This window comes from Cydia strobilella, chromosome 17 (genome assembly GCF_947568885.1).
Source record: "Cydia strobilella chromosome 17, ilCydStro3.1, whole genome shotgun sequence".
Classification (NCBI taxonomy): Eukaryota; Metazoa; Arthropoda; class Insecta; order Lepidoptera; family Tortricidae; genus Cydia; species Cydia strobilella.
The window spans coordinates 7155426-7169286 of NC_086057.1; the positions used below are offsets into that span (position 1 = coordinate 7155426).

Here is a 13861-nt window from a genome sequence, read left to right on the forward strand (position 1 = left end):
CAGCCCAACACTTAAAGATAGAAACCATTACCGAGAATACTATTTACGAATCTGAATTCAATGTATTTATTCAGTACATATAACAATAAACAGCGGTTGAAATTTTACGATAACTTAACCTATCTACATTTCTACATTAAATTAATAAAAATTATTAGGTGAGTAGTAATCCATTTTCCGTGCATTTTCCAATAAATTTAAATTAATTACATACATTTAAATTTTCAACATATGGTCATTATTACAAATACAAGTGCGAACTTAACTACAATTATAAAGAATATCATATATACCTACGCTATTCAAAACTAGGAACTTAGTAACTATAATTATTTATTATGTATCGTCATCCAATATGTATTCCTCTACTGAATTCTTAGAAATATTCCTCTACTGAAGAATTACATGAAGGATTACAACAACATTCTTGAAGGCCTAGGTACGCAAGACTACGCACTTCAGCTTTCCCGTCACGTGCCTCCGCCGATGGCTCTCCGAGGCCCATATTTCCCGTTCCCGTAAGCATTCAATAGTGTTCACAAGTGCTCGCATGAATTGAGAGGGTGTGTACCGCGTAAAGTCGTTTACTTAACTATTTTATGTCTACGGTTTGCACAGTTTGCTTTGGAATTATTTGCTCAAGCGTTTGTAGCGAACGTGACTTGTTAGTTTTGTTAGTTCCTTTTATTTTCATATTAGAATCTGTACAGATACCGCACATATCGAAAGTGAAATGAATTTTGTATTTTTTGTACTGTGTGTAATTAATTCCATTCATCTGCTCTAAAGCATAGGAAGGAGGAAAAATTCGCATATGTTCCAGAAGGTAACATTTAGATGTTTGCCGACTGAGTAAATGTAATTATGGGAATTTAATTGTCCCTTTATCCTTAATTAACGGGAACACGGAAGCCAAATGAGAGCCTAAATATAATTAAAATACAAATTTGATCAAATTACAGCTGTATAAAGATTTCGCCAAACATTTACATAATAATAAAACAACCGGGCGAATTCTTTATCAAGTTACAGTAGCAATTATCACGAAGTTCAGACGGATCGGGAAGCGCACAATCGAAATTCCCACAAATTGGCGTCTCCGAACAAAGAAATTAGCCTGCATCCATTGAATAATAGATTATAGAAGGTGAGTATTGGCAACTGTAATACAAAAAAGATAATAGTAGGTACCTCTCCCTCACTATATTTTTGACAGCGAAAGGTCACGAATCACGTTGTCCCTCCCTAACGCATGATACGTTCTCTCACTCATTTGCTAGACTAAACGTACCCGAAACATTGAGTAATATAAACACCGACTGTAATGAAGCCGATTTTTAGTATGTCATTTTGACATAGCATTCTTACATTTCAATTTCGCTCTTTCCCTCGATTATGATAAATGCAAAAGAAATGGAGTCGTAATTAGGTTTCTAGGCTTTATTATTCTTAGCTTGCATTATGACATTCGCGATACGCTCATTCATATTCTGAACAATTGTCGGAATTATTCACGAAGAGAAAGAGCACATTATCTACTTCGTTCTTCGACATCGTATCTCGATAGAGCGGATGTTATAAAAGATGCTTTAGTTACTGTTAAATAAAGTTTACAATTCAGGTTAGCGTTTACAAAATTGCGAGGTTGAAAGAGTAGATGGTCTTTATGTACGTTTTAATGAAAGAAAGTAGGTACAGGTCCATTAGGGCGGGAATATTCATCGGGTGCAGCGGAATGATAATCATTCCGGTTATTGTTATGGGTTCGGCGCCGGGTGAATTAATTCCATGAGCTCAAGCTGGGCCATTGGTAATTTGCGGTGAGTTCCTTCTTTATTTGTATTCTGTAGCAACGAAACCTCATTAATGTTAAAAGGTTTTTTATCACATCTTACTTAGAACAAGTTTGCATTGGTCTTTTAATTTCTGACTCCAACCAATGATAATCCATTTTTTTGAACAAGTTTGCATCAGTCTTTCAATGGGATTTGGTATGTAAGATAGTATTAGTACACAAACAACAAAAAAAAACAAAAACTTTAAATTTTTAGCCCCTAAGGGGGTGGAATTTACTATGGGAAATCAATAACCGTATAGTTTTTGTTATGGGGAAGGATATAAAAGAGTTTTCAACCCCAAAATCACCCCGTAAGGGTGAAAAGGGGATGGGAAAGGGCGTAAGGGGGGAAAATGGGGGTTGAAGTTTGTGTGGGGAATCAGTAAAAAGCAGATAAAATACGTATTTTAAGATTTTTAATAGTAAATCTTCCCGAACCCTTTAAACAAAGATAGATATAACTCCGTAATAGATGGATACAGTCTAAGGAAAAAACGTGCCTCGAAAATCACGAAAATTTGATTCTCGATCAGATGGCGCCACTAGTTTTGGCCTACTCTCGTATAGAGGGCGTTGACTGTTTCGTTTGTTATTTATAATTTTAACGCATACCAGTGAAAGAACATGGGTCAAAATCATATAAAAATAATTAACGCAAATAAAAAAATCATTTATCCATATTTAAATACATTTTAACGTATTTTTATAAATCTTCATTTTTTTTCTCTTGTTTTAAAGAGACCGAGGATATATTGATCAGGGAATATAATACAGATGGCGGGAGCGCATTCCATTCCTTAGCCGTCCGTACCAAAAAGGAGGAGGCAAAACGTTTCGTCCGAACAAATGGAATGTGGACCACGAACGGGTGCATTCGCTCCCCGCGCCTGGATGTCCGATGATAGAAAGGGGAAGGTGGGATCAGGTCGTGCAGTTCCTGTGCGCACTCCCTGAAATGTATCCGATAGAACACCGATAGGCAAGCGACTCGACGGCGATGCTCAAGGCTCTGTATCCTTGACTTGACAGATGGGTCATCGCCAAAGAGTCTATGAGCCCGGCGCTCTATTGAGATATTCATTTTTAGTTTTAAAGTATATAGATAGATGGCAGTGAATTTACAGTGGTTACAAAATTTACAATGACAGTACCGCTCTATCTTATCATTGCTTTAAATTAGGGGATGGAAGATTGTCATAAGTAACTTACAAAAACAAGTGAAATCCCACCAAAAACATTTTCATGTAAAATGTTGCCAAGACGAAACCATAAGGCTCGCACTGTCAAAAAGTTATCAGATCTCTTGTAGAGCCAAGCTTTTAACTCTACAAGCCCTAACTTCACAAACTCTACACCTTAGTCAAAATATGTGGCTTGTGTTACTCTACAAACAATGTCTTATTATCTAGAAATAAAAACCCGAATAAGTCAAGTCCATTGTTCTTCGGTCCTTAGCCTACTCCTCCTCCTTTACGCTCACTGCTGTAAACGATTCAGTCAGATCTGACAAAGGCTTGTCTGGATCTGGATGCTTCGTCCTGCTGCTCCACTTGTACTTAAGCGTTTTAGATAGATCAAGACAGGCAGGCAAACAATTACTTTGATGAAAAGTTCCATGCTGGCGGCAATTTCTAATACGTAATCCATGATATCCTATATATACTTACATATTTTTATTCATAATTTACATTTTTTCTTTAATAAACCATCGTTTATCTCCATTGACGTGTTTATTATTTACTTTTTTACTATGGCAACGTCAAATCTTTAAAAAGTGTAAACAATTTGAATGTTCAGAAAGGAGTCCCCAGCATGTAATATAACCGAAACAAATTAAAGAAACTTCTTACACTACACTTTACATAGTGATACTCTCTTCTACAACGCTTTTAGTCTGTGCGGAAAGAGAAGTAGAATGTATTGGATCCCATACATTTTACGACTCTTCTCTTTCCTCACAGACTAGTAGAGTTATATATAATTAATTTAAAAAATACAGATACAACCTTTTTGAAGTTTTTCATGCTTTCTAACTTTACCAAGAACACTACGTCATCGAATGGTTAAAAAATATATTGCTTTCATGACACACTAAACAAGAGGTTTCATTAAATTCGTCGCATTTCGAAACACGATGCCTTGTAGGCTTTCTATTTCGGAATAGTGCACGTTAGTAATAATCCACAATTATTTATCTCGGTAAAGTGTTTTAGTTCCCACTGTACCCACCGCGAAGTGGCACTTCAATGAAAATGTAGTACAAAGTGCGCGTCCTCAAACGCGCTTTCGGTTCAGCCACAAGCGATAAGAGCGCTCCAGAGGCTTGATTCTAATCACTACCCGCGAGCAGATGAGACAAAATCCAAACAAAACCAGTATGAATACGCTGTGAGTTCCTACGGATCTCGAGTCCAAGTAACACTGGTCAGGTCACATACTCGACTCGCAGAAACTTGACTAGCGATGGCATCAGCACCTCAGGAGCGATTTCGGAGTACGTCAAATACAGCGTTCAGGATGGCGAGTGTTTGGGCAGCCTCTCCCGACAATGGTGGCGCGTGTCTGTTTGCCATATAGATACTAGTTTGCTTACCTACTCACGTGTCTGAAGATTTATTCACATCACACTTAACCGCAGATTACATAAGAGCCTTACACTAGGTGCGTACATGGCAGAAGCCAACGCGGATTGTGTATGTCGTAGATACTCCACCCTCACACAAAATGGTTTAAAAAATACGAAAAACTAAAATACAACCATTATTAGGAACCTAACTCATATAATCATAAAGGTCCTAATAGGGTGTCGCTGGCACTGGCCGTAGGGCGGGTCCAAAAACTCTCAAGTTTCTAATGGTCATATTCATATCCTAATAACCGCAGTGCAGAAAGAGGATAGCGTCGCTGCGCGTACAAAAGTCGCCATGTGTTTTTAACCTACTTTTCAGGAGACACAAAAAACTGTTTATTTCGATAATTATTGGACATAAAAAAATCAATATTTTTATGGCAAAAGTATTTGCACTTTAACATACATTAAGGAATTACATGAAAAGATATTTTGGTTTTAATAATATGAAAAAAATACTTTTTCATAAATATGTTACATAGCGAGTTTTGTTTGGGTCATAAATAACCTCTAAGTGTCTTACCATTACATGGTTAGATTTAATTGTTAAGGACCTTATACATTTTTTGTTCTTTATCGTCACATGGCTATTTAATAATATGATGTGAGCGTTCAATAAAACAGAAAAAAATGCTGTTTAAGTCAATATAATTTAATTTTAATCGTGAATTAATAATCTACGTACTTTATTATTATAACTATTACTTTAAATCCATTTATGATCAATTTGTTTCAGTTAATATCTTTGAACTAAATATGTTTACCTAATAGAACTCATTTAAATTGGTTTGATAATTATTTGCCAGCCCAATAAGTAATCAAATAATATACATACATACGAAGCAAGGATAATAACGATAAAATTCTATTTTTTCTAGTTTTGTAATCAAAATGTTACCTTTAAAATCTTGAAATGTAAAAAGTCTCATCTCTTTAAGGACTCCCTTCTTCCTGCCCTTATCCCACGTTATGTGGGGTCGGCACAACGTGTTTTTCTCTTCCATTCTCCTCTATCTTTGGTCACCTCAGCATTCACTCGTTTCTTTCTCATATCCTCTTTTTCACACAATCCATCCATCGTTTTTTGGGTCTACCATCCGCTCTCCGTCCATCAGCATTATTCAGCATTCATCCCTAACATTACCACGCTAACCTACTACTCCTCATCTTCTCCGTTACCGGTGCTACTTTCAAACTTCCCCTTATATACTTATTCAACAGTCAAATATCAGATGACAGTCGTATAATGGACTGTCATCGGTTTTCTCCTGCATTCCTTTATTAGTATTCCTTTATTTGTAAGTAATCACAGTGAAGTTAGGTTGTTTTCATGATTCAAGCTGTCAAAACCTGGGTGATAATCACGATGCATATCTTGTTTCTGAGTTTTTAAATTATTAAATTTGGTTGGATTAAATTTTTGTGAACAGGATGATTCGGCGCTATGCGACGGGGCGTTGCTGTGGGAGTTAGAGGCTCAGGTACTCGCCAATGCGCACAGGGAGAGGGTCAGGTGCAGGGCCCTAAATGAATTCCCTGCACCCGAAGAACTGCCGAGGACGCGTCAACAAGCGCTCAAACGGATGCAGCAAAACTAGAAAGACCTGGAGGACTGTCGCTATGGATCTCATACCATAGAGGCACACTGCAGTCAAGAATGCAATCGTTGGGCCGTAGAGTGTCGCACCATGACGGCGGCTCTTGGATTAGGGGACGTTTCGCTGCGCAACGTTGTAACGACTATGTTGGGCAGCAAAAGGAAATGGAAGGCAGTTGCCTTCTTCTGCCAAACCGTCATTTCATAGAAGGAGGCCGCGGAAAGGGACCGTGAGAGTAGGAGCTGACAACGCGCAACCCCAAGCAAGGCCAGCGGGCTGTGGGGGCCCGCACTACAAGGCGCTACACGATTGGCGGTGGGTCAAGCATCTCTGACTCTCCTTTCCAGCGGTCTGGGTACTCCGGATTAAGATAAGCCAGGGCCGCCGGAAGGAGTAAGAATCTCGGGCATCCCGCAGCTCCTTGAAAACGGCAAGAAGGGTGAGCGCCGGAATGGTTTTTAGTGGGTATATCTCCTTTTCTCCTCTCACGAGGATGGTTGCAGGAGTAAGGTCTATATATCCCCCAAATGGCTCCCCAAGACTTTGTCAACAAAAAAAAATTAAGGAATTTCAAAAAGTTGAGTTTTAAATCATTTCCGAAATAAACCAGCATTCAATTAATAAAATTCGAGCTTTTGAAAATATAAACAAAAAATATAAGGTCAACTCTTCTTCCTCGCGCTATCCCGGCATTTTGCCACGGCTCATGGGAGCCTAGTTTGCTTGACAACTAATCCCAAAAATTGACGTAGGCTAGTTTTTACGAAAGCGACGTGAGGGTAGATAAAAGTTTAATATACGGTAGACTCGATTGTTATAAGAAAATCCCGCTATGTATCGAAAAATGCACAGTATAGAAACATAACATCGATTGCAACTAGTACAAAAATATCGCTATGTGCAATAAACTACATATCAGGAGCAAGCGCATCTAATCATTTTTCAATAAACTTGTAGAAAATATCGCTATGTGTCAATCATCACATAGCGAGCACACGTCTGTAATTGCTGTTCAAATAAGCTAATGTAGTTATGTGATTTATTCCAGTTAGCGATTATAGGAGGAGCATTCATTGTATAGGCATCACATACCTACATTTGATAAATCCTTAAATATTGAAATAAGCGCCTCGCTGTTTTTGGAGCATATGCGTATAGAAATAAGGTTCAAAATGGCATTAAAACCTAAAAATCGTTAAAAATCACATAGCGACTTTTGTACGCGCAGCGACGATAGGGACCTTCTAATTATGAGATACTATTTAGCCCACCCCGGCTTCGCACGGGTAGTTCAACGAATTTACACAAAACCTTTACAAATTATACATATAAACGTTCCTCTTGAATCACTATCTATTAAAAGGAACCGCATCAAAATCCGTTGAGTAGTTTTAAAGATATAAGCATACATAGGGACAGACGGACGTACAGACAGCGGAAAGCGACTTTGTTTTATACTATGTAGTGATACTTACAATCCTTTGTACCAATCCTCCCGATCAAACGCATGATTTCATTTATTCCAGTTATTTCTGCTTACAAGTTACATTTTTATCTCAGTATTTTTGACTTAATTTATCAAATAATGAAAAACTTCATAGTGTTCCAGAAAAGTTTCGGGAACTTGACGCTATTTTTAACACTTCTGATAAGGCTAAGAAGCCGATATTTGGCATGATAACGTTTGATAACTAGGCTTTAAATTCAAGGTAAGTGTTTAATACAGATTTTTGCAGATTATTATTATTAAGCTGCCATATCTACTCGTCACGTCCCGGATAAAGCAGACCTATTTGTAAAATGCCCCTATACACCACACAATCTTCAGAAAATTCGCGCTTTTGTACAAATTCGTATTATAGCTTTAAGTAATCTGAGACATCGTTGCGAACCTGGCCTCTAGTAAGGCCCGGGAACTCGATCAATTTGGCTCTACAAACATAAGGCGGGATGTTTGCTCCGCGAGTGCTTTAGGTGACGGGGCGCGGAATTTGGGAAAACCGAGGCCTCCGATAAATTGGAGAACCCGAGCACACTTGCTGGTGTCGTAACGTGTTTTATTGCGAAGGTGAGAGCATTATTTCAGAAATATTCTGAAATAATGCTCTCACAAATAAATATTTTTTAAGACAATTTTACACCAGATCGATCTAGCCCCAACCTAATAAGCAAAGCTTGTACTGTGGGTACTAAGCTACTAAGCGACGTCATATAGATAAGTAAATACTTAGATATATAGATACGTCCATAATCCAATGTACATGACCGGTTTACAATTGCAGAGCATATTCGGAATTGTCGAAAAATACAATAATAGTAGAATGTGCCACTTTGATCCTTCCTAGCAGGGAAGAAAAGTTCCCTTTTCGAATAGGTGATGTGAAAATTATTTTTTCGAAATGCGAATAGCATGCGATTTTTGAAAAGGTATTTGAGAGCTTGATAAATAAAGTACCTTCTGTTACCGCTGAACTATATCTCCAACATAACTTTTTTCATTTAATCCTTCAAAGTTAGAACAGGTATCCCATCACACAGCCGCGACAGCACAGCTGGTATAACATTGCCGTAATCATTTTTCTATTAATTTTGTACAAAAAAACTAATAAAACAAATAAAAAACATTGTTATTTAAATTTATTTAACATTTCAGCTTTTCTAGTCCAGCGTGTTTGAATCTACCAAAAAGCCTAAAAGCTAATTCTCTATTTTGACGGTAATGCGGCACCATACCCAAAACGCGTTATTAAATTGCAAGTAGGTACGAATGTATCCATAGAAATCAGCCTGTAAGGTTTTTCACTCAGAGCTGGGTGCTTTGAACTTTCCACTCCACTTTTGCTAGTGCTCAAGTCGGATATTACTTATATTTCTGATAAGCCATTTCTATTCCACTTGGTTAAGCGACTAGAGCGCTCGAAAAGGCGACCAATAAAAGTTTTTTTATTTATTTATGGGGCAACCGAGGCAAATTTGAGTTATTTTTAACTCGATTTTTATAGAGGGAACTATTTTGCTTGATTGCCACCGACGTGGTATAGAAAAAAAAATTTTAGACAACACTAGTCGAAGTTTCGAACTAGCAACATTACTTCAAAAAAATATAAAAAAATCAAAATATTTTTATTCGGTAGCTTAAAAAACACAAATTACAATATCTGCGCTGGTGCCTCTTTTTAAGTGAGAAAACACTTGTGCTAAGAGAGCACCGCTCTTCCACGCGGTTAGTTAACAGTTATCTTAGAAGTATAGGTATATAAAGTATATTTAATTACTTTTTTTTTTTTACATTAACAAAACAACTAAACATGATTTCAATGTAATTATACTACTATAGTAAACTATACCTACTTTAATGGTTTATAACATATGCATGAAGTTCGCGCAATAGAAAATTGAATCGAGAATACCACAAATCAGTCAAGGCATTATGTTAAACTGGGGCTTATTAATACCTATAATTATCTCCGAAACTGAACTACTATTGCTCTACACCTTTTACTACTTGAGGAGAAATATTTTTCAGGTACAATTGTTACAATTTAGTACTATTACAGTATGAAATATTATGCTACAATATCAGAAGCATTTATAGCATAACGATATTGTACAATGAAATACGTTTTGTTGGTACGATAAATGTACCTACATCAGTGAGCTAAATTTGTTTACTTTTGTCAAATATACATTAATTTGGGCACGAATATCTTCAACGATCACAACATCTCATCTCGATCTTCGTTTATTTCTGACGATCACAATGTAGATTCTTATCAATTGACATTAATGTAATTTGTACTGTAATCATACGTCGTGAAATAAATATAACTAATCTAATCTAATACATTACTAGGTATACTACTGATACTTAGTACAGTAGGGCATAAACATATATACATTCCCAAAGTTTCAAAAATATGTGTACGCTCTTACACCTTAGACCTTAGACAATAAAGTCGTGTTCACATATTTTTAAGCCATTTGTCTGGATCGGTATTTTTGCCTTCGACTGTACCTACTGTGCTCAGCGTTCGACTCACTATTCAGTGAAACATTGGGAAAAGACAGCGCACCACGTAGAAATAATTCGACGTGGAACATTCGGAACATAATTCATCGAATACCTTCCATGTTATTCTCAAAGGGAATTAATGGCTGCATTTGTATCAAGCAAATGGAAGTATTATTCGTGATTTCATTTGGGCTATTTTCTTTTGTTGCATTTTAAAGAGAAAATAATATAAATTCCACATATGCACAAAAAGCAATATACAAAAACCGCATCCAACGCTTTTACTTTATGTTAAAAAATCGATGACATGTGCCACATGTGTACTTTTTTCTTTATAATATACATATGATTACTTCGAACACAAAATCGACAATAATTATGTTAATGGTGACTTTTATCAAAAATATAAACTGAAATAGATGTCATATATATAATATATAGAAGTGTGACTAATTAAAAAAAAAAAAACAAAAAAAAAATGATAAAAATTATTCGATTTGTTCCCAAAGTTGTATAAAAGTCAAATGTTTTTACAGTTCCTACTCGAATTTGTGGAATTTGAGTTATTGTGATTATTTCATTACATTCCAATTTTAATATTTACATTTTTAATTGCATCCCTATCAAAGTAAATGTGATTCTTACTGATATGTATAGTATCTGGTCGGTATAAGAAAATTGGTAAGGGGAGTCCGAGATACCTGCCCAAGGGGTAAACTTGAATCATTTCATTAAAAAAGTGCAAAAATTTCAATATTCATTTTATTTGCATTCCAATATCACCTTTACCTATTCGGGCATGACACATGCTTGCTAAGAAGTAGATATTATTTATTCTGTTTTTTTTTTCTTATAAAATGGTTCAAGTCTCCCACCAGGATAAGTCTCCCGGACTTCTCCTATACTGTATAATATTTATAAAGAAAATGGTCGCCGTTAGATTTCGTCTTCTATAGATTTTATATTTTTCAAGATTTTTTTTTGTTTCTCTTGAGAAAGTTCTTCTTCTTATTGTAGTGGCGCATGTTGCAACAATAAAATCGGCATTGCGGGTTGAGCGAGTAAATAGAAACGATATTACATTACACAATAAACACATGAAAGGAACTCTCTCCGAAGGAACACTTCCATATATATATATATATATATATATATATATATATATATATATATATACATGCATTTTGCTCTCGGCATACGATCTTTGTTAAAGTAGAAATCTTTGAAACTGTTTAATGACGTCGTTTTTTGTTTGTAAAATAATATTTGCATTCCGCTTTTGTACGCTACATAATTTGATGAGAAAGAAAAAAAACGTCACTAGAACATTGTAGAGTAAATATATAAAGTAAAGCTGTGCGCAGATAGGTATTGGGAACATTAATCAGTGGTAAAACTTAATTGGACGGCCGGCGCTGACAGACAGTCGCGGACTCCGCTGGAGGGTGTTCCGCTGTTACTAGTAACGTTTGTACGATAAGCACATAAGAAATGCGATGGAAATTATTCTTCATTAAGATTGCTTTTGTGGTAGTACTAGTAGTCTGGAAGAGATCGCTCTTTAGCGATAAGACCGCCTGTTGTCTACCATAGTTTAATTTATATACGTCATATTTATGTCATGTTTCTTTTGATATTGGTGAGCAATAAATAATATATTTGTATTGTATTGTAGTTGACCGGCGAAAGACGGCGTACGGCCGGAGCTGACAAACAGCCGCGGACTCCGCGGAGAGTGCTCCACTGTTACTGGTAACATTTATTTGATAAGCACATTTAAGGGAATGCGATGGAAATTACTCTTTATTTTAGGGGTTTAATATAATTTTAGTCTTACATTTCTCTTTATTAAAATTATATTGAATCTCTTGAAGTAGAAAAGTGTGGTACTTGCCATGCGGCTTCCAAACAGGGAAGACAAATTCATACTCCTGTTTGTACCAATAAGTTTCTCTGGACAGGACTTATCTACGAAACATTTCTGAAAAAAATCATAGCATATTTTAGTAAGTAGTTAGTTTTCGAGTAATTTATCTTAATGACTACCTACGTAGTAAAATAATTAGAGAGACTTACGCTACAGAGGACTTATTTATACAAAGTATAGTTAAATGATATTAGTTGGAAAGTCGGTGTATTAATTAAGCGCATTAAGACTACGTCACTTTCTTTTTATACAACAAAGGTAACTAGGTATATTTTTTAGTTTCTCCTCCAAAACTGAAGTTATTATTCAACGTTTCTTATTCAAGTTATTCAAGTTATTATTCAACTCAAATCTTTCTTCAACTACTATGGTGTTTCTCGTGTCCGTCAACTTCGCTCTACTGGCAACCTTTCTTTGTCCATACCATCTCACCGAACAGGTTTCATGTCCTATTCTTTCTCTATTCAGGCAGCTCGCCTTTGGAATAGTCTCCCTGTTAAAATTAGACAGTGTCCGAATAGATTTGCATTTAAAAAATCCTTACGTGAGTACTTTGCTGGCAGAACGATGAATTCTTAGTGTTTCTGTTTTGAAAGTTTCATCTGATATCTTATGTATTTGTATGTATGTATATTGTATGTATATTGTATGTATTTATATGAATATTATATACACAGATATATGTATGTATGTCTATGGCGATCCATTATTTAACTATACTTGTATATATGTAATCACTATGTTGCACCGCCTACAAATTATCTGCTTTGCCCGAAGGTTGACTGGTAGAGAATGCCTCATAGCATTAAGTCCGCCTTTTGTACGATTGTATTTTCTTTTGTGCAATAAAGATTAAATAAATAAAAATAAATAAACGTTATTAATTATCTATCTCTTAACAATAGCAAAACATTTTTTTGTACTTTTGTTCTCATAATTTTTTGTCAATGCACCTAACCAAATATATAATATATAAGTTTAATTGTGATTAGAACATATTTATATCCTGAAGATATTAGGTGCATGTGAAGTAAAAAATAAGACATGGAACAAATAATTACCGATATTGCCTAAGCGCCCACACAAGAGCTGTCTAGCGTGTAAAATACTAGCATCGCTCGCAAAATGCTGACGCTCGCAACTTCAAATATGCTGCGCAAGTGTTTGCTGCTTATAGCGAGAGCACAGATCACCTCCTGCAGATTACTACCTTGAGCTGGGTTCTTGGGTCATAAGTTACGTTTCGTTTAATGAAAAGTCACATTTTTATTGCAAAAGTCACATTTTTTCCTTGCATTATATGATGAAAAGAAAACCGGCCCAGTGTGACCAAATCAAATGTCACGCACATTGTCACAGACGAGGGCTAAAAGTAACGAAAAATGTGACTTGTGACAATCTGGCAACAATGAATTCCGAAAGAACTGTTATATTACAAACCACAGCCGTAGCGACTGAGCTGCTGCGCCCGTGTCGTGAACGCAAACGAAACATCGCTAATTACATCAACAAGTGAATTGCAGTTTATAAATCACAAACAAAACTCCCGTATTCACACATAGATTGGAAACTTAACACCGTCCATTGCGGCATCATGCTTTATTCGTACGAGCGCCTTTGCGTGGTGAACTCGAATCATTTACCGTGCTTTATCTATTGTATAGTTATCTGTGAGCAAGAGCCTTAATGAGAAATCTGCTTATATCTAGTATTAGCGTCTAGCGATGAGTTCTTAACAAACTTACCGTGTAGTTTATTACATACATTAGTTACGTAGTCATCAGTTCTCTAATTAGTGCTCTAGTTTGTGCTCTTTTTTTTTTCAAGCAAGTTGCTGCTAATAAATTACAGTTCCTGC

At 36.1% G+C, this 13861-nt stretch overlaps 1 protein-coding gene across 2 annotated transcripts in view; it reads right to left on the reverse strand.

Moving 5' to 3' along the window:
- The window catches only part of LOC134749004 (furin-like protease 2), a 332697-nt gene that overhangs the window by 93912 nt on the left and 224924 nt on the right, over positions 1 to 13861 (reverse strand). The window lies entirely within an intron of this gene.